Source organism: Oryx dammah, unplaced genomic scaffold (assembly GCF_014754425.2).
Source record: "Oryx dammah isolate SB20612 unplaced genomic scaffold, SCBI_Odam_1.1 HiC_scaffold_6, whole genome shotgun sequence".
NCBI lineage: Eukaryota > Metazoa > Chordata > Mammalia > Artiodactyla > Bovidae > Oryx > Oryx dammah.
The window spans coordinates 8,269,359-8,290,146 of NW_024070190.1; the positions used below are offsets into that span (position 1 = coordinate 8,269,359).

A 20,788-nucleotide genomic window follows, 5' to 3' on the forward strand; every position below is an offset into this window, starting at 1 on the left:
TGTTTCCCCATCTATTTCCCGTGAAGTGATGGGACCAGATGCTATGATCTTAGTTTTCTGAATGTTGAGCTTTAGGCCAACTTTTTCACTCTCCACTTTCACTTTCATCAAGAGGCTTTTTAGTTCCTCTTCATTTTCTGCCATAAGGGTGGTGTCATCTGCATATCTGAGGTTATTGAGATTTCTCCCATATTGTCACCCTATTTATTTAACTTATATGCAGAGTACATTATGCGAAATGCTGGACTTCATAAAGCACAAGTTGGAATCAAGACTGCTGGGAGAAATATCAAACACTTCAGATATGCAGATGACACCACCCTTATGGCAGAAAGTGAACAGGAACTAAAGAGCCTCTTGATAAGGGTGAAAGAGGAGAGTTAAAAAGCTGGCTTAAAACTCAACATTCAAAAAACTAAGATCATGGCATCCAGTTCCATCACTTCATGAAAAATAAAAGGGGAAAAAGTGGAATCAGTGACAGATTTTATTTTCTTGGGCTCCAAAATCACTGCAGACGGTGACTGCAGCCATGAAATTAAAAGACCTTTGTTTCTTGAAAGGAAACCTATGACAAAAAGCAAAGATATCACTCTGCTGACAAAGATCTATATAATCAAAACTATGGCTTTTCCAGTAGTCTTGTACCAATGTGAGTGTTGGACCATGAAGGAGGCTGAGCGCCGAAGAATTGATGCTTTTGAACTGAGGTGCTGGAGAAGACTCTTGAGGGTCCCTTGCACTGCAAGGAGATAAACCAGTCAATTCTAAAGGAAATCAACGTGAAGATTCATTGGAAGGACTGATGCTGAAGCTGAAGCACCAGTACTTTGGCTACCTGATGCAAAGAGTTGACTCATTGAAAAAGACTCTGATGCTGAGAAAGACTGAAGGCAAAAGGAGAAGAGGATGGCAGAGGATGAGATGGGTTAGATAGCATCACCAACTCAATGGACATGAATATGAGCAAACTCCAGGAGATAGTGAAGGACAGGGAAGCCTGGTGTGAGGTAGGCATGGGAGTGCCCAGAGTTGGACATGACTGAGAGATTGAACAACCACCTCCTTTTTTCAGGGATGGTGACCAGGGCTAGCTTCCTTCATGTTTGTGATCATGAAGGCTCACAAAACAGTGATTATCAGTCCCTTGAGTATGATCAGTAGGAAAGACAAGTACTTAATGTCATTTATATCAGTGGGCTTCCCAGGTGGCACACTGGTAAAGAATCTGCCTCCTAACACAGGAGATTCAAGAGTTGCTGGTTTGATCCCTGGGTCAGGAAGATCCCCTGGAATAGGAAATGGCAACCCATTCCAATATTCTTGCCTGGGAAATTCTATAGTCAGAGGAGCCTGGTGAGATACAGTCCATGGGGTTGCCAAGAGTTGGACACAACTGAGCACACACACCTTGAAATTAAACGTAGAGGTTAGCTTTCCAAAGGGAATGTAACACAAGGAGGACTTCCAAGTTTCCCCTGAATATTATAAAAAATGATTCATGTTGTGGCAGGGGGCCATACAAAGTCAACTCAGATATCTCCTCTCTGAGAATCGATGTTTGGCTCATCCGAAGTGCAATGGCTGTCTAAGTGGCAGATGGGGAACAAGTATGGCTGGGTAATGAACAGTGCAGGTTGCCAATCGGAAGTAGGGAGGAGAGAATGCCCAGATGGCATGTTGGTAAAGAATCTGCCTGCTAATGCCGGAGGTGCAAGAGATGCCAGTTCGATCCCTGGGTTGGGAAGATTCCCTGGAGTAGGAAACAGCAACCCACTCCAGTATTCTTGCCAGGAAAATCCCAAGGACAGAGAAGACTTCTGGGCTACAGTCAATGGAGTTGCAAAGAGTCAGACATGACTAAGCACACACTCAGAGTGGGACTACATCCCAGAGATGGAAAAGGCATGATTTCTAGGCCAAGCATAGCTCTGTTGGCCCTTTGAGGATTCATGGTCGGGGGATTACAGATCAGGTGGGTAGATTTTGGTTCTAATGAGCCTAAGATGATTGGCCCCTGAGTCAGTAAACTTGAGTTGTTTTCAGATCAAAGACTATGTACTAAGCCATGTCAGCTGGCTTGGGTATATGACCCACATACACCCTTGATAGGAAAGGGACCCAAGACAGATGATGAGCACAAATCCATTTCTGCCAAAGACCTCTTCTTGGTACACCAAGAATAGAGGATAGTAGACACTCTCTTGACTGCTTCCACTTGGCTGACACAACAGTCTAACACCATTCATTCCTGGCAGGACAAAGGCCTGAAGCTGGCAAGTTACCCCCTAGCACACCCAAGCCCTTCAGGTCCTACCACCCTGAATCATGTTGGGAAAGATTTCAGTGTGTTTGCTTCCAATCCTGCTTGTGTCCATTGTTCTTGGTTGTTTCAAGTGCATAATTCAATTAAATATTTCCTAAATCAATGAAGCATGACTGAGAAAAGAAAGTTGTGCTTTGCCTTTGAAATTTATGTTGAGAGCTTCAGGGAACACTTAATAAAAGGAACTCACTAAAATATCACTGCTGAATTATGTGTAGCGGAAACAACATTCAGAAAACTAAGATCATGGCATCTGGTCCCATCACTTCATGGCAAATAGATAGGGAAGCAGTGACTGACTTCATTTTTTTGGGCTCCAAAATCACTGCAGATGGTGACTGTAGCCATGAAATTAAAAGGTGCTTACTCCTAAGTTATGACCAACCTAGACAGCATATTAAAAAGCAGAGACATTACTTTGTCAACAAAGGTCTGTCTAGTCAAAGCTATGGTTTTTCCAGTGGTCATGTATGGATGTGAGAGTTGGACTATAAAGAAAGCTGAGTGCAGAAGAATTGATGCTTTTGACCTGTGGTGTTGGAGAAGACTCTTGAGAGTCCCTTGGACTGCAAGGAGATCCAACCAGTCCATTCTAAAGGAGATCAGTCCTGGGTATTCATTGAAAGGACTGATGTTAAAGCCAAAACTCCAGTATTTTGGCCATCTGATGCGAAGAGCTGACTCATCTGAAAAGACCCTGATATTGGGAAAGATTGAAGGTGGGAGGAGAAGGGGACGACAGAGGATGAGATGGCTAGATGGCATCACCGACTCATTGGACATGAGTTTGGGTAAACTCTGGGAGTTGGTGATGGACAGGGAGGCCTGGCATGCTGCAGTCCATGGGGTCGCAAAGAGTTGGACATGACTGAGCAACTGAACTGAACTGAAACACCGTGAAAGACAGGGAAAGCTATAAAAATCTGTAAGTTCTATACTTACATAATTTTAAAAATACTTATGTTCTTGGTGCTCTCGAAAGAACTCTCACTGGGATGGGTTGGTTTGGTGGGATAAGGATGGCTTATCATTTAGTTCAAATCAATAAGCACCTGTTTATCACTTGTTATAGTCACAATTCTAGACAAGGCACTGTAGCTGATGCAAAACAAGTAAATAGTCCCTCTTTCTGAAAGATTACGGTAAAATTGGGGAGATAAGACTGATTCCCAAAAGGAAGTAATGCAAGTTTAAATAAAATTACCTATTAAGTAGTTTGGAATATAATAGTGCTATAGAATTCCTATCTAGTGGCAAGAGTTGGACTGATTGGAGAAGGTCTAATAAAAGATAAGGTTTTGAGTTGAACCTTGAAGGATAGTTGACATTCCAGGTGGTTCAGTGATCATGAATCTGTCTACCAAGCGGGAGATGTAGGTTTGATCCCTGGGCCGGGAAGAGCCCCTGGATTAGGATTTCCTACTCCAGTATTCTTTCCTGGGAAATCCCATGCATAGAAAAGCCTGGAAGGCTATAGTCCAGGGAGTCACAAAGAGCTGGACATGACTTAGCAACTAAATAACAGCAACAACAAAATTGAAGGATAGTTCGGGTTAGGGAGGTGGTAACATCCTTAGAGAAGAGAAGAAATTGCATCCATGACACAATAATAAATGGTTATAAAAATGGCAGTAATTTTTCAAATTAAATATAGAGTAGCCACATTTAAAAAATTAACAGAAGGGTTAGAATATAAAGTTGATTAATCTCAAGGAGGGGGAGAGAGTGAGAGAGAAAAACAAAGAAAAAAAAAGATAAAATGAGAAGGTCAAGCTAGAAGGTCTAATATTGAACTGAAAAGAACATTAGAAAGAGAAAATGGAAGAAATGAAATGGAGGAAATTACATAATAAATAATTCAAGAAAGTTTTTGGAACTATAGGATGTGAGTCTTCCTAATGAAAAGGCTGATCAACTACCAAGCAAAATGAATGGAAAACCACGACAAGGCATATACTCACGGCAAAAAAGGGATAAAGATAAGACTTAAGTCTCCCTAGAGAAATAAAACTGGCCAAAGGATGTGCTCAGTTGCTCAGTCATGTCTGACTCTTTGAGACCCCATGGACTGTAGCCCACCAGGCTCCTCTGTTCATGGAATTTTCTAGGCAAGAATACTGGAGTGGGTTGCCATTTCCTTCTCCAGGGGATCTTCCAGACCCAGGGATAGAACCAAAGTCTCTTGTGTCTCCTGCACTGGGAGGTGGATTCTTTACCACTGTGCCTCCTGGGAAGCCCATATGCCTGAAACTAATACAGCATTCCAGAATACTGGAGTGGGTAGCTGTTCCCTTCTCCAGGAGATCTTTCCAACCCAGGGATAGAACCCAGGTCTTCCACATTGAAGGTGAATTCTTTACCAGCTGAGCCACAAGGGAAGCCCAAGAATACTGGAGTGGGTAGCCTATCCCTTCTCTAGGGGAACTTCTCAACCCAGGAATTGAACCGGGGTCTCCTGCATTAAAGGAGGATTCGTTACCAACTGAGCTATCAGGGAAGCCCTGGGGCTAAAGGATAGGAAATCATAATAGCATCAGACATCTCAACAATAAAAACAGAAGCCAGGCAATAGTGGCCTTAACAATTTTTCAAGGAAAATATTTTTCAAGTCAGAAGTCTAAAATCAGCCAACCATCTATCCATCAAATGTGAGAGTGAAATAGACATATCCTCAGTTGGGCAGTGCTCGAAACACAGTCTCGCAAGCTACAGGAGGATGGGTTACATTAAAACCAGGGTGCAAACCAAGCAAGAGGAAGACAGGGCAGCCGGGGACAGGCTCCAACACAGGCAGGACTGGGCACTGGTCCTGGGATGGCAGACCAGGGAGACACAGAGGCCCTGGGAGGGGAGGCTCCTCGTTCAATCAGCACAGGGAACACGCTGACAGGTTTTTGAGGTGGTGGATCATTTTCAAAAAATAGCAAGCATTAATGGAAATCAAGGTAAAGGCAACAAAAAGAGGCAAATACTGCTGGCAGGAGAAACGGGAGTTCCTGGTAAAAGGAGACAGTCGATGAGTTAAATTTGCCCACTTATAATCAGCCAAAAACTGGGATAGCATTACGAGAGAACAGACTCAGGTGAAGAGGGCATGGGGTCTAACAGAAATCAGTGCATCTAATGATCATAAATATCCATAAGAACTGGGAGTGACTGAGAGTGAGCAGGTGTGGAGCAGGAGTTGTTATTTTTATGATAATTCTTTTACTGTTATTTTGCTTTTCCAAGATATGTACATATATCAGTATTAAGTTGCTAAAAAATAAAAACTGTTTGAAAACACATGAGAGGTTGCTGTGGCTGAAGCTGCCCCGATGAGTGCCCTGAGACAGCTTTGAGGGGTGCAGTTTGAAAACCATAGATAGAGGGAAAACCTACCCTATTCTTTGACTGAACTCAGAAAATTTAGAGCTCCTCAAGAGTGCTGAACGAGGATGGGTACTCCTTTACCATCAGGGACAAGATCCTCACGGATGACGTAAAGCCTGGTTGAAGGCAGGGCACACGTATCACTTTTGAGAAGGAAGGGGACCAGAATCCCAACATCATCTCAGCTGACATCATCTTCATCATAAAGGAGAAACTGCACCCTTGCTTCCACAGGGAGAACGACAACCTCTTCTTTGTGATGTCCATCTCCTTGAGCAAGGCTCTGACCCACTACTCCAAGGAGGTGAAGACCCTAGACGACTCTCTGCTCAACATCCCCACCAGTAACACTGTCCACCCCAAGGACTACAAGAAGGTGCCAGGTAAGGAGATGGTGTTGCCAGAGAACCCCATCAAGAAGGGGGATGTCTTCATTTTCTGCACCAGCCAGTTCCCTACCTGTCTCACACCCCAGCAGAAGGAGATGCTATGCCAGGCAATGCTGACATGACTCTGGTAGGCTGGGGCCTGGAGCAGGGGAGGTGAAGGCCAGCTGGGCCTGACCAGCTCAGCCTCAGGGTGTGCGGTGGAGCCAGCCCACTGCACAGACATGACATGAGGATGGGATGGCATGGAACTTTTAAACTGACACAATGACGTTTTTGTTTTTGTTCAGTTGCTAAGTCATGCTCGACTCTGCGACCTCACGGACTGCAGCATGCCAGGCCTCTCTGTCCCTTTATATTTAAGGAAATAAAGTGGTTTTTTTTTTTTTTTTTTTTCTTTTTAAAAAAAGATGCTCTAACTCAGACAGATTAAGTGATGCTCTCAAGTTCAAGTTTGACTGAACTGCAGCCTGGGCTCACTCTTCAGTGAACACTCCCAGTGACCCCCTTTCTCTTCTGGATCCTTTCCATCACCATTAAACATGTCTAAGCCTCACCAAGCTTAATACTAACAAAATGCTCGCCCCCACCCAAAGCAAGAGCGAGCATCTCATCAACCCCTTTTCCTCTCTCCAGCCCTCTTTCAGAGCCAAGCTTTTAGAAGAGTCCTGGCACTCACGTCCCCCGTGACCACCTCTCTCACCCTCACCTCACCCTGATTCAATGTCTGCTCCCACCACTCACCCAAACCCCTAGATCAGTTACCAGTGACCTTCTGTTGTTAAATCCAATAGGCACTTTCAGGTCTCGATCTTACTTTTGGAAACCATCACTGACTGTTCCTCCCTGAAACACCCTTTTTGACTTCCAACTCAGCACACTCCTCTGGGCTTCCTCCCACCTATCCACACCCTCCCAAGGCATCCTTGGTATCTTCCAGGGTTCTCTTCTAGTCCACTCTCTTATTACCGTGCAAACAATGACTGAGGCAATCTCATCTACAATCAAGGTTTCAAAGGCCAGCCAGTCACTGTCTAGTGAAGAAACTTCTCCAATCTGGTACCATCCTCATTCTGGACACCAGAAACTGAATATTCAGCCTTTCCTAATGAATGCCCCATCTTTCCCCTCAATGCTCAATCACCATAGTCAGTTCAGTTCAGTCGCTTAGTCGTGTCCAACTCTTTGAAAACCCAAGGACTGCATCACTCCAGGCCTCCCTGTCCATCACAAACTCCCGGAGCTTGCTCAAACTCATGTCCATCACATCGGTGATGCCATCCAACCATCTCATCCTCTGTTATCTCCTTCTTCTTCCCCCTTCAATCTTTCCCCAAATCAGGGTCTTTTCAAATGAGTCGGTGCTTCGCATCAGGTGGCCCAAGTATTGGAGTTTCAGCTTCAGCATCAGTCCTTTCAATGAATATTCAGGACTGATTTCCTTTAGGATGGACTGGTTGGATCTTCTTGAAGTCCAAGGGACTCTCAAGAGTCTTCTCCAACACCACACCACAGTTCAAAAGCATCAATTCTTCAGTGCTCTGTTTTCTTTACAGTCCAACTCTCACATCCATACATGACTACTGGAAAAACCATAGCTTTGACTAGACAGACCATTGTTGGTAAAGTAATGTCTCTGCTTTTTAATATGCTGTCTAGGTTGGTCAGAGCTTTTCTCCCAAGGAGCAAGCATCTTTTAATTTCCTGGCTGAAGTCACCATCTGCAGTGATTTTGGAGCCCCCCAAAATAAAGTCTGTCACTGTTTCCATTGTTTCCCTATCTATTTGCCATGAAGTGATGGGACCGGATGCCATGATCTTAGTTTTCTGAATGTTGAGTTTTAAGCCAACTTTTTCACTCTCCTCTTTCACTTTCATCATGAGGCTCTTTAGTTCTTCTTCACTTTCTGCCATAAGGGTGGTGTCATCTGCATATCTGAGGTTATTGATATTTTTCCTGGCAATCTTGATTCCAGCTTTTGCTTCATCCAGCCCAGCATTTCACATGATGTACTCTGCATAGAAGTTAAATAAGCAGGGTGACAATATACAGCCTTGATGTACTCCTTTCCTGGTTTGGAATCCATCTGTTGTCCTATGTTCAATTCTAACTCTTGCTTCTTGACCTGCATACAGATTTCTCAGGAGGCAGGTCAGGTGGTCTGGTATTCCCATATCTTTAAAAATTTTCCACAGTTTATTATGATCCACACAGTCAAAAGCTTTGATGTAGTCAATAAAGCAAAAGTAGATGTTTTTCTGGTTGGCAATTTGATCTCTTGTTCCTCTGCCTTTTCTAAATCCAGCTTGAACATACTGTTAAAGCCTAGCTTGGAAAATTTTGAGCATTACTTTGCTAGCTTGTGAGATGAGTGTAATTGTACGGTAGTTTTAACATTCTTTGGCATTGCCTTTCTTTGGGATTGGAATGAAAATTGACCTTTTCCGGTCCTATGGCCACTGCTGAGTTTTCCAAATTTGCTGGCATATTGAGTGCAGCACTTTCACAGCATCATCTTTCAGGCTTTGAAATAGCTCAACTGGAATTCCATCACCTCCACTAGCTTTGTTCATAGTGATGCTTCCTAAGGCCCACTTGACTTCCCATTCCAGGATGTCTGGCTCTAGGTAAGTGACCACACCATCATGGTTATCTAGGTCATAAAGATCTTTTTTGTACAGTTTTTCTGTGTATTCTTGCCCCATTTCTTAATATCTTCTGCTTCTGTCAGGTCCCTACCATTTCTGTCCTTTATTGTGCTCATCTTTGCATGAAATGTTCCCTTGGTATCTCTAAGTTTCTTGAAGAGATTGCTAGACTTTTCCATTGTATGGTTTTCATTTATTTATTTGCATTGATTGCTGAGGAAGGCTTTGTTATCTCTCCTTGCTATTTTTTGGAACTCTGCATTCAAATGGGCATTTCTTTTCTCCTGTGCCTTTCATTTCTCTTCTTTTCTCAGCTATTTCTAAGACCTTCTCAGACAACCATTTTGCCTTTTTGCATTTCCTTTTTGGGGGGATGGTCTTGATTACTGCCTTCTGTACAATGTCACGAACCTCTGTCCATAGTTCTTCAGGTACTCTTATCAGATCTAATCCCTTGAATCTGTTTGTCACTTCCACTGTATAATCACCATAAAGAAAGTGAAAGTGAAAGAAAGTGAAGTCGCTAGGTCATGTCTGACTCTTTGCGATCCTGGGGACTGCAGCCCGCCAGGCTCCTCTGTCCATGGGATTCTCCAGGCAAGAATACTGAAATGGGTTGCCATTTCCTTCTCCAGGGGATCTTCCCAACCCAGAGATTGAACCCGGGTCTCCTGCATTGCAGGCATACACTTTATTCTCTGAGCCACAGGGAAGCCCAACAGGTACCACAATTGCTAGACACTTGGGAATTGCTCTTCACATCTCCTTTTCCCCTTTCACATCTAATTCATCACCAAGGTTTATTTCTCCCAAGTTTCTTATTGTTGTGACCACACTTGCCTCTGTTCCTTCTCACCTGGACCACGGCTGCTGGGAGCTTCCCTTCACAGTTGCCTCTCCTCCAATTCAACCCATTCCATACTCCATGCTACAATCAGAGAGAGATCCTTCTTTTCCCTCACTTTCATTTAGGATGAGGGCCAAGCTCCCCACAGGCTTACCAGGTGCATCCTGAACTGGCCTCTGCCCATCCCATAGCTTTACCCATCACTTCTCCTTCACTACTCGGAATTTAAGCCACTTTGAACATGTTTCGGTCACTTGGCTTCAATGCTCTTTATTCTGCTCTGGGTCTCATTGGATTCTCTATTCCCTCAAAATACTCTTCCTCCTTCTTTAGGTGGTTTTTTTCCAACCACTGGGTAGCAGCTCATACATCCTCTTCAATGAAGTGCCTCACGTATGCTTCCAATGACCTGGAAGCCTCATCATAGGTGTAGGACCCTTTATTGTAACTGCTTATTTAATCACCTGACTTCTTCACTAGAACACAAGATCCACGTGGTCATTATATTTCTGCTTCATTTTATATCCCTAGAACGTAGCCCATAATATGTGTAAATAATTTTTTTTTAACAGAATGAATGTGTTTATTCCTTTCTGGGGACTTCCCTGGTAGCTCAGACGGTAAAGCATCTGTCTACAATGTGGGTGACCTGGGTTCGATCCCTGGGTCAGGAAGATTCCCTGGAGAAGGAAATGGCAACCCACTCCACTGGTTTTCAAGCACTGATGCACACACCATCAGTCTTAGAAATCTCAGGGAGCTTTTAAAAATACAAATTGCTTGGATTCGTCTAAGGTCCATCTAGTCAAGGCTATGGTTTTTCCTGTGGTCATGTATGGATGTGAGAGTTGGACTGTGAAGAAGGCTGAGTGCCAAAGAATCGATGCTTTTGAAGTGTGGTGTTGGAGAAGAGTCTTGAGAGTCCCTTGGACTGCAAGGAGATCCAACCAGTCCATTCTGAAGGAGATCAGCCCTGGGATTTCTTTGGAAGGAATGATGCTAAAGCTGAAACTCCAGTACTCTGGCCACCTCATGTGAAGAGTTGACTCACTGGAAAAGACTCTGATGTTGGGAGGGATTGGGGGCAGGAGGAGAAGGGGACGACAGAGGATGAAATGGCTGGATGGAATCATGGACTCAATGGATGTGAGTCTAAGTGAACTCTGGGAGTTGGTGATGGACAGGGAGGCCTGGCGTGCTGCAGTTCATGGGGATGCAAAGCGTCGGACATGACTGAGCGACTGAACTGAACTGAACTGGATTCGTCTCTAAACATATCCAATCATACTGTTCCTCGAGGGGCCTAGGATTCAGTCGAGAATGGTGCAGTTTAATGAGAGTGACATTTCTGACAGCATTCCATAATGCAAAATGTATATTTCTTGATGTATTTCCCACAGTAGCACTGTGTTTCTGTCTGCAACTCATGTTAACACTGCCACCTGGCATTTATAGTTCCCTCCGAGTTGAAACCGTGATTCTTGTTTAACTGTTAAAATCTCAAGGGAGTCACATTATTTGAAATTTTATGCATAAATGAAACATTAGTCATACCTGTATTTTGTTACTGTAAATTTGCATTAAAATGAGACTGCTGTATTTAAAAATTTCCAAATGATTCTCAGGTGCAGCTAAGTTTGGATCCCAAGCTTCATGCTGTCTGTCTGTGTGTCTGTCTCCCTCCCTCCTCTGTTTGCTTTATTTCTTAAAAAAAATTTAAAAATCATGGTAAAATCCAGATAACAAAAGGTACCATCTTAACCGTTTCCCTTCCTTTTTCCCCATATGAATTTTTTCCCCTCGTTGAATTTTGATCACATCTATGCACTAGATTCTTTATAAAAGTATTTATTTGGCTGCAGCAGGTCCTAGCTGCAGCATGTGGGATCGAGTTCCCTGAACAAGGGACTGACCCCGAGTCCCCTGCATTAGGAGTGTGAAGTCTTAGCCACGGACCATCAGGGAAGTTCCCCATCTTAACTATGTTTAATTATTTAGTTCAGTGGGGTTAAAAACATTCACATTGTTAGCTAACCGATCTCTAGAACCCTTTTTATCTTACAAAACTGAAACATTGTACTCTAAATGACCACTACTCATTCCGTCTCCTACAGCTGCTGGCAACTGCCATTCTACTTTCTGTCTCTGTGAACTGTCTATTGTATTAATAGGTACGACAAGTAAGGAGGGTCATACAGTATTGGCCCTTCTGTAACCTGCTTATTTCACTCAGTGTAATGCCCTCAAGGTTGATCCATGTTGTGGCATGTGTCAAAATTCCCTTCCATTTAAGGCTGAATAATATTCCTTTGTGTAAAAAAATATTCCTTTGTGTGTATACATCACATGCTGTTTATCCACTCATCTATTGATGGACACTTCGGTTGCTTCCACCTCTTAGCTATTGTGAATAATGCTGCTATGGACATCGATATACAAATACCTCTTTGAGACCCTGACTTCAATATCCTTTTTTACATATACCCCAAAGCAGTATATAACCCAGAAGTTGGACCGTAAAGAAATCTGCGTGCCAAAGAATTGAGGCTTTTGGACTGTGGTGCTGGAGAAGACTCTTGAGAGTCCCCATGGACAGCAAGGAGATCAAACCAGTCAATCCTAAAGGAAATCCACCCTGAATACTCATTGGAAGGACTGATGCTGAAGTTCAGGCTCGAGTTCCAATATTTTGCCCACATGATGCGAAGAGCCAACTCGTTGGGAAAGACCCTGATGCTGGGAAAGATTGAAGGCAAAAGGAGAAGGGGGCGGCAGAGGATGAGATGGTTGTATAATGTCACTAACTCAATGGACATGAACTTGAGCAAACTCCAGGACATAGTGAAAGATAGGGAAGCCTGGTGTGCTGCAGTCCATGGGATCACAAAAAGTCAGACACAACTTAGCGACTGAACAAAGACAACAAGTCCGAAGTAGAATTACTAGATACTATAATTCTACTTTTTTTTTTTTTTTTTTGAGGAATTATCACACTGTTTTGCCTAGTGGTCATATCATTTTACATTCCACCAAAAGTGCACAAGGGCCCCATTTTTTTCACATCCTTGTCAACACTGGTTGGATATAAGGTGATAGCTCATTGTGCTTTTGATTTGCATTTCCATCATAATTAGTGCTGTTGAGCATCTGTTCATAAGCTTGTTTGCTATTTGGAGAATGTCTATTCAAGCCCTTTACGCATTTTTTCATTGTTTATTTTTGTTGTTTAGTTGTAGGAGTTCATATGTTCTGGATATTAACCCCTTATCAGATAAATGATTTGTAATTTTTTTCCATTACATAGATTGCCTTTTCTTTCTGTTGATTGTGTCCTTTGATGCAAAAGAATGTTAAATTTCGACAGCGTCCGATTTTTACTTTTGTTGCCTGTGTTTTCAGTGTCATACCCAAGAAATCTTTTCCAAATATAATGCCAAAAAAGGCCCTTGTCCTTTTTTGAAGAGTTTTATAGTGCTATGTCTTGGAAATTTGATTCATTTCGAATTAATTTTTGTATAGTGTAAGAAGTTAGGACCTAACTTCTTTCTTTTGCATGTCAATATTCAGCTTTCCTAGCAGTATTTGTAGAAAAGACTGTCCTTTTCCTATTGGATGGTCTTGGCACCTGTGCAAACATCGTTGCCCATATATGTGAGTGTTTATTTCTGGGTTCCCTATTCTATTCTGTTGGTGTGTACGTCTATCTTCATGCCAGTACCACATTTCAAGCCAATTTTAATGACTATGCTTTATAAGTTTTGTAATCAGGAAGTGTGAGACCGCCAACCTTGCTCTCATTTTTCAAGATTGTTTTGGCTATTTTGTATCCCTTGAGATTCCGTATAAATTTTAGGGTAGATTTTCTCATTTCTGAGAAAACATGCTGTTGGGATTTTGATAGGGATTGCATTAAATTTGTAGATAGCTTTGGGCATCAGTGATATCTTATCAATATTAAGTCTTCCATCCATGAACACTGGATGTCTTTCCATTTGTTTGTGTCATCTTAAATTTTTTTCTTGTATATTTTGTAATTTTCTACATGTAAGTCTTTCACCTCCTTAGTTATGTTTACTCCTAAATACTTTATTCTTTTTGACAATATTGTAAATAAAATGTTTTAGTTTTTTTTTTTAGAAAAATCTTTAAAAATATATAACATATATTTAAGTGCACAAAAACATACAGTTTAATTTTTATAAAGTAAAACACATATGTTACACCATCTCTACCAAGATACAGAATATATACCCACACCCCAGAAGCTTCCCCTGAGCCCTCTCCTAGTCATTATCTACCCCCTTAAGTATTATACAATCAGTATGGAAAGTTTTATCTCCATATTTATTTTTTTTCATCTTAATAAAGTTGGAACTATACATTATGTACTCTTTAGTGTTTGGTTTCTTTTACTCAGTATTATGTCTGAGAGATCATATCCAGACTGTTGTAAGTACCAGTAATTCACTTGCTATGTAGCATCTAACTTTATTTATTCATCCTACAGCTGAAAGACATTGAGTGGTGTGGATTATGAGCCATGTTGCTATGAACGTTTACATATATTTGGTGCACATTTGTATGCATTTATGTTGGATATATATCACAGAGTGGAAATGAAGTTTCCAAGGATATCTATATACTTGTATATAGATACACTCCTCCCAGATGGCGCTAGAGGTAAAGAACCCACTTGTCAATGGAGGATGTGGTTTGATCCCTTGGTCGGGAAGATCCCCTGGAGGAGGGCATGGCAACCCAGTTCAGTGATCTTGCCTGGAGAATCCCACGGACAAAGAAGCCAGGCAGGCTACAGTCCACAGGGTTGCAAAGGGTCGGACAAGACTGAAGTGACTTAACATACATACACATAGATACACACACATACGAATAATGGTTTTCAAAATTAGTTGTGCCAGTTTATACTTCCACAAATCTTTTAATCAAGACTTTAATTTATTTACATTTAGTGTAATTAATGCTCCATTTAGTTTTAATTCTGTCATCTTACTATTTTCCATTAAAAATATGGTGATGTGTTATTTCTGGGAGGACACGCAGGACACCCCCAGCTGATACCAGGCAGAGATCCCCCACATTGAGCACAGTGTGGTGCCAGGGGGATGCAACTCAGTGCCAGGGCAGGGAGCTCAGGACATAGCTTAGATCCCTAGGAGAGAATCCAGTGTTGAGCGCTAGGAAGAAGACTACTGATTTTCTTCTTGGATCTGTCTATATTGAGAGGTTCTGGTGTGCTTTTGTACTTGCGGCTCAAATCTCTGTACTAGGTTCTTTCTTATCAGAGTCATTCGAATAATTCCACCAGACAACGTTTTTGATCCCAACCACCCCTGTTCACCCCCGCCCTCCTTGTGGTTCAACTGGTAAAGAATTTGCTTGCAATTTAAGAGTCAGACACGACTGAGTGACTTTCAGTTCACTTCACTTCATTCCTGTCCACAGTCTGTATTAAATAAGCTTGCATTCATGTTAATATATATTGATGGTGATAAAACGTTATCCAGTTTCAGAGAAACACACATACGCACATAGTAGAAGATCAAAAGTATATAGATTTGGGTAGGTCAATAGATTGGAGGAGGAAATGGCACCCCACTCCAGTACTCTTGCCCAGAAAATCCCATGGACAGAGGAGCCTGGTAGGCTACAGTCCATGGGGTTGCTAAGAGTTGGCACAACTGAGCGACTTCACTTTCACTTTTCACTTTCATGCACTGGAAAAAGTTAGCTTAAAGCTCAACATTCAGAAAACTAAGATCATGGCATCCAGTCCCATCACTTCATGGCAAATAGGTGGGGAAACAGTGGAAACAGTGACAGACTTTATTTGTGGGGGCTCTAAAATCACTGCGGATGGTGACTGCAGCCATGAAATTAAAAGACACTTGCTCCTTGAAAGAAAAGTTATGACCAACCTAGACAGCATATTAAAAAGAGAGACATTACTTTGCCAACAAAGGTCCATTTAGTCAAAGCAATGGTTTTTCCAGTAGTCATGTATGGATGTGAGAGTTGGACTATAAAGAAAGCTGAGTGTCAAAGAATTGAACTGTGGTGTTGGAGGAGCTCCAATACTTTGGCCACCTGATTCGAAGAACTGATCATTGGAAAAGACCCTGACGCTGGGAAAGATTGAAGGCGGGAGAAGGGAATGACAGAGGATGAAATGGTCGGATGGCATCACCGACTCAATGGACACGAGTTTGAGTGAACTCCGGGAGTTGGTCATGGACAGGGAGGCCTGGAGTGCTGCAGTCCATGGGGTCACAAAGAGTCAGAGACGACTGAGCAACTGAACTGAATTGAACTGGACTGTAGCCCACCAAGCTCCTCTGTCCATGGGATTCTCCAGGCAAGAGTACTGAGTGGGTTGCCATTCCCTTCTCCAGGGGATCTTCCTGACCCAGGGATGGAACTTAGGTGTCCTGTATCACAGGCAGATTCTTTATCGTCTGATCTCTCATGCCACAGTGTAACTAAGCTGGATTGTCATAACGAAGATCCCGCATGCTGTAACTAGGACACAACATAGCTGGGTCTTAGTTATTATTTAAGTAACTAAGTAAGTAAATAAATAAATATTTTAAAAAGAAAGAAAATAAATCCTTTCTACCAGGCAAAAGTCAGAGTAGCATCCACTACAAGTCGCGAACTACTGGGTAAACGTTTATTTCCCACCCTCGACCCCCCACTTTTTTTTTTTTTTTCCACATTTGCCTTCACTTAGAGCTTTAAGCTGACAGAGGCAGTAGAGACCATTTAACCAAACTTATGAATTAGGCTTTAGTTTAGTTTTAACATTTTAAGACATCTTTGGGGAAGTTTTAAGTAAAATGGATTTTACTATGAGCCACTATGGCTCATAAGTAGGTTAAAATGTGTTTGCATTTCCCAGGAGTGTGTTTTAATGTTACACATTTCACAGCAGATCCAGCTTTAGCCAAGTATCCTCAGAATCAATTTATAAAGATTTGCTTAAACAATTTAAAAGATTAACTTTTTATAGCACGACAAAAATACTGAAGTATTAGTTTGGTTTTCTACACTAGTTTTTCTGAGCAACTAGTACAGTGCTCTGTTAGCTGTAAATCCAGAAACTGAGTCTGTCTATAATTGCATGCATCTGTATCTATCTATATATCATCTATCTATCTACCAATGTATCATCCATCTTGCTACTGATCTGTTCCTAAAACACATGCCTGAGACAGTTAGAGGCAGAAAAAGATAGGTCTTCCAAGATGTTAGTGGTGAGGACTCTTGGAAAGGGTCTGAGAGAAACGAAAGGCATCCATTGTGTACAGAGAATTCTGAGAGATCTTCCCCTAGGAGTGAACCAGCCTTAACCACGTCCTGGAGAGGGAACATTTAAGAAGCACAGATTGCATATGTGTCCCACTAACTAGGAATTTCACAGCCTCCTCCACAGGGATCTGTTCACTGTTTAGGGTTCAGTGGGTTTTGCATGTACAATCCGACAGCATGAGTGTCTGTAAAGTGCTGGGAGACTGCCTGCTCCCTGTCCACAGGGCTCCTGGCCAAACTGCCGGTCACTGTGAAGCAACTCTGTGTCCCCTCCGAAGGCGAAGACAGAAGCAGTAAAGACAGGGTGGTATTCAAAAATACAACAACTTATTTCTTTGCCAGCTCTCTCCAAATAACAGACATCTCCCAGAGGAGCCATCATCCCTGCCCTGCCAGGCAAGAGCAGGAGGATAGACCCTCACCTCATGTGCATTTCATGAAAAGCATTAAGTCCTTCTGGTATCACATTGAGGATATGAACGAAGAAGTACATGAATAGTTCAGGCCACAAGGTTGATTTCTACCAGCTACCACCAGCATCAAAATTGGGTTCTAATACACTGAATGAGGGGCTCCCCTGATGGGTTAGATGGTAAAGAATCTTCCTGGAATGCAGGAGACCTGGGTTCAATTCCTGGGTGGGCAAGATTCCACAGCTTATATGTGGAGACTAAAGCACCAGCTGAAGTCCTCTGGCCACTTAGGAAGGACAGGCCCCCAGAATTGGTAAGCATTTCCTTCCAGTCTGAAACAGCCTCTCAATATCAGAAACCACTCTGCCTGTTGTAGGAGTTCATTCAAATAATCTGTGCCCAGAAGAAAGCTGCTCTGGGAACCTTGGCTTGTGGTCCACTTAACCCAGTGAGACTGGACACGTGGTTTCCTGTAGCAGGAAGACATCACAGGACCATCTGTTGTAGCATAGGATGCCTCTCCTGAGCTGGTAGGAGACAAGCTGGAGATGGGCTCTGAAGAGAGCTGTTAGCCCTGAGATAGGACCAGTGCTTCAGGAAGAGTCCGTGTACTGCATTAATGAAGCACATCCCGCTGTGAAGCTGAGGGACACAGCACCCAGCACTTGATAAACGGGTCTCAAAAAATCACAGCTGCTGAGTGTTTTAAAATTTTTAAAGATTTATTTTTGGCTGCACTGGGTCTTCACTGCTGTGCGCGGGCTTTCTCTGGTTGCAGCGAGCGGCGGCTACTCCCTAGTGGTGGCGCGTGGCTTCTCCCTGCAGCGGCTTGTCTTGCTGCGGAGCCCAGGCTCTAGGGTGCTCAGGCTTCAGTTAGCTGCAGCTCACAGGCTCTAGAGCACAAGCTCAGTAGTTGTGGCGCATGAGCTTAGTTGCTCCGAGGCGTGTGAGATCTGCCAGAACCAGGGATCGAACCCTGGTCTATCTATCTATCTACGTGTCCCCGGCATTGGCAGGTGGATTCTCAACCACTGGACCACCAGAGAAGCCCCTGAGCTTTTGCAGCTATTTTTCTGCCTTTCAGTAAAGATTCATTTTGAGTCTCACTAAGCTGTCAAGACTTAAACCAGAAATATATTTTTATAACACCTGACTCAACAGCACTTTTATCACAGTGGAGAAGCCGTGGCAGATCTGTGGACATTTCCTTGCTCATCAAAAAGAAGGTGAGACGTAAACTTCATGAGGATGGGCTGATATAGATCTGATGGTGCCTGCTGGACTCCTGAGCTGGGCCCCACAGTTGTAATCAACGCCTGCATTCACCTGCTGGCTGGACTGGCTTTCCTCCCAGTGGGTGGCTATTTGTCTGGGACTTTGGAGAGGACCCATTTAGTTCATCTCAAGGAAGAAGTTTATAAAAACTGTCCAACAAGAAAAAAGCCCTGTTCAACAATGGAACCTGTGTGCTCACTTCTGTTCTTCCACACCACCTTTCAGGGACCTAGGATTCTATCCATGTGGAGGGAGGACTGGCAGATGCTCCCCAAATCTAATGGAATTTCCTGAAGACCTTGGGTGAGCATCTCTCCCTCTGGCCCTGTCTGTCTCCCATCTTGGCATTGGAAAGTCCAAGGCTTGAAACCGGGAGACCAATGACTGGGGTGCTCTCTGCTTCTGTCACAATGAAAGGCAATGGCATTTGGTCAGTGGCCAGAATGGCAATCTTCAGTGTCCGAGCTTTGAAGGAACTAATCCAATGTATGGTGAGCTATTGCAAGCAGATGTTTCACAGATCTGTCCACAGATATGCAACAATGGTATAATGGGACCATTATATTATGCTATGGAATTCCAAAAGACCCTTAGCTTGACCTTAGTCCCTTTGTTGCTCCTGTTGTATCTTCTGATGTCCTGGATCTTTCTCAGAGGCGGATAAACAATATCTTGTCCTGATGGTATGTCTTTGAAAGATGGCTGCAGCAAGTCATACCTAGGACCTGGCCAGGACAGCAGAGCTCAGAGGCAGGGTGCTGCCTTGTTAGGAATCAAAGCATTTCTCTGTACTGCACTGAACTTGGTTCTTATAGGCTTCAGAAATTCAGAGACATCCTGCCACTGCTATCCCCTTTACAGAGCTGCCAGGCATCTCCTCACCCGAGGCTTCCTCTTCCACCTCCAGCTCCACCCAGCACACTGCAAATCTGCCCCCACAAGATTCTGTGTCAGCTCCCTCACATCTCCCCAAGGTTTTTAACTTCTGTTTTCGAAGATCCCCTGGAGAAGGAAATGACAACTCGCTCCAGTATTCTTATCTGGAGAATCCCATGGACAGAGGAGCCTGGCAGGCTACAGTCCATGGGATTTCAAGAGTTGGACACGACTTAGCGACTAAACCACCACCACCTCTTCCAACTGACTGCTGCTTTCTTCCTAGATGAAGGAACCTGGCTTCCCTGGTAGCTCAGCTGGTAAAGAATCTGCCGACAAAGTGGGAGACCTGGGTTCGACCTCTGGGTTGGGAAGATCCCCTGGAGAAGGGAAAGGCTACCCATTCCAGTATTCTGGCCTAGAGAATTCCATGAACTAAGTCCATGGGGTCGCAAAGAGTCGGACACAACTGAGCGACTTTCACTTTCACTAGTCACATTTCTATCTGTCAGGGCCTAGGACAGTGCCCGACTCAAAATATACTGGTGAATAAATGACCACAGCTCAGTTCTTGATATTTAAGCGTATTTGGCAACATTAGCACATTTATGCTGCTACAAAGTTTAGCAAATGGATATTCTAAAACTGGACTGTCTACGCTGGTAGGGACATTGGAAATCTGACTTTCTTTTGTAAAGGTAGGCAACCTCAGGCACAGAGGTGATGAGTTCTGTCCAGGGCTGCAAAGCTGGTTAGTAGCAGGGCTCAGTTTAACTAGGGGCTCCCAATTCACTCCGCCATTCTCCGCATTTATTTTGGTGACACCTTCGTGGTGGCCAATGTACCAGGTAAACTGGCTTATCTTTACCACCCACTCAGCTGGCCTGGACAGAATGAGAAAACCAAGCCCAGCCTGTTGCAGCGGTTCCCTTGCCACTTGCTGCTCAGTGACTGTGGAAGGGGCCTGTGTGGAGTGCTGACCGTAAGAAATCTGCTTCTCTGCATTTTGTAGAAACGGGTATGTGGATTAAGGGTATATTCCTTGCAACTAATTATGCAGATGTGTGGGCAATGCTCTTTGCTAATTTCAGGAGCTGTGCCCAAACTATTTAAAAGCAAGGGCGTGCTTTGTCTTCAGAAAGAAAAATTCAGGGAAGTTATCCTAAAGGCTCTACCTCTGACTTGTCAATGGGTTTTTTTGCTTTTAAAAAATAGCTTCCTTCAAACTGAAGAGTTTAAAGGTTTTTATAATTCAGTGACAGATGAACAGTCTGTGTTTTCCTGATCTCGAACTGGGAGTTAAAACAAAGATGCCACA

The 20,788-nt window shown here is 43.3% G+C and overlaps 1 protein-coding gene and 1 pseudogene across 1 annotated transcript in view; one reads left to right on the top strand and one right to left on the bottom strand.

Annotated features, from left to right (window-relative positions):
• The window catches only part of SLC35F3 (solute carrier family 35 member F3), a 135,006-nt gene that overhangs the window by 21,173 nt on the left and 93,045 nt on the right, over nt 1-20,788 (bottom strand). The window lies entirely within an intron of this gene.
• On the top strand, nt 1,558-6,209 carry LOC120865103 (annotated as a pseudogene).